Source organism: Artemia franciscana, chromosome 1 (assembly GCF_032884065.1).
Source record: "Artemia franciscana chromosome 1, ASM3288406v1, whole genome shotgun sequence".
In the NCBI taxonomy this organism is placed as follows: domain Eukaryota; kingdom Metazoa; phylum Arthropoda; class Branchiopoda; order Anostraca; family Artemiidae; genus Artemia; species Artemia franciscana.
The window spans coordinates 65,181,532-65,182,701 of NC_088863.1; positions in this window are offsets into that span (position 1 = coordinate 65,181,532).

A 1,170-nucleotide genomic window follows, 5' to 3' on the forward strand; every position below is an offset into this window, starting at 1 on the left:
TCAAAGAAAAATTATAGACTGGGACACCCGGACACAAATCACGACCGGGAACATAAATGACGACCGGGACACAGGGACACAACTACAACGGGGACGCCGGGGGCACAGGCAGGATATATAATTGACGACTGAGACACAGGGATTGTTTGAATAGAAATTACAGACCGGAACACCGGGACACAAATGACGACCGGGACACTGGGACACAGGGAATATAAATGACGACCGGGACACTCAAAGAGAAATTACAAACTGGGACACCAGGACACAAATGACAACCGGGACACAGGGAATATAAATGCTATTTATATGCACAGACAATGGGACAGCGAAGAATGTTGTATATTTGCATGTTTTCCGTAGTTAAAAATATATATTTATATCTATCTCTATTCACAGGTGGGAAACAGGGACACAGCTGCAATGGCGCGTAACTAATATGGCGCGTAACGACTTAAGCGCGCGGGGGGGCTTGGGGGGGCCTGAAGCGCCCCACCAACTAGGTGTTGGGGTGGCGCGAAGCGCCACCCCAACAGCTAGTATATATATATATATGTTTTTAACTGCGTAAAACTTGCGAATATACAACATTCCTTGCTGTCCCATTGTCTGTGCATATAAAGTCAGGTTTACCGACTCTTGAACATGCAACATATAATGGTCCATGGGAAAACAATCCGTATTCAGATCTATACCTCATGATTCTAACGATTGCCCTTGAGCTTTGTTGATGGTGATTGCTAATCGACCATTCCTTGTGTCGCCATCGTCATTTATATATCCCCCTGTGCCCCCCGGCGTCCCATTTTTAGTTTTGTCCCTGTGTCCCGGTCGTCATTTATATTCCCTGTGTCCCGGTCGTCATTTGTGTCCCAGTGTCCCAGTCTGTGATTTCTCTTTGAGTGTCCCGAGCGTCATTTATATTCCTTGTGTCCCGGTGTCCCGGTCGTCATTTATTTCCCCCTGTGCCCCCCGGCGTCCCCATTGTAGTTGTGTCCCTGTGTCCCGGTCGTCATTTATATTCTCTGTGTCCCGGTCATCATTTGTATCCCGGTGTCCCGGTCTGTATATACATTCGTTTTTTAGTTTTGTTTTTCTCCTTTATTTTTTTCCTTTTTTATTTTTTTTCTTTTTTAGTTTATTTAGATTTTTAGATTTTTAGTTTTTTTA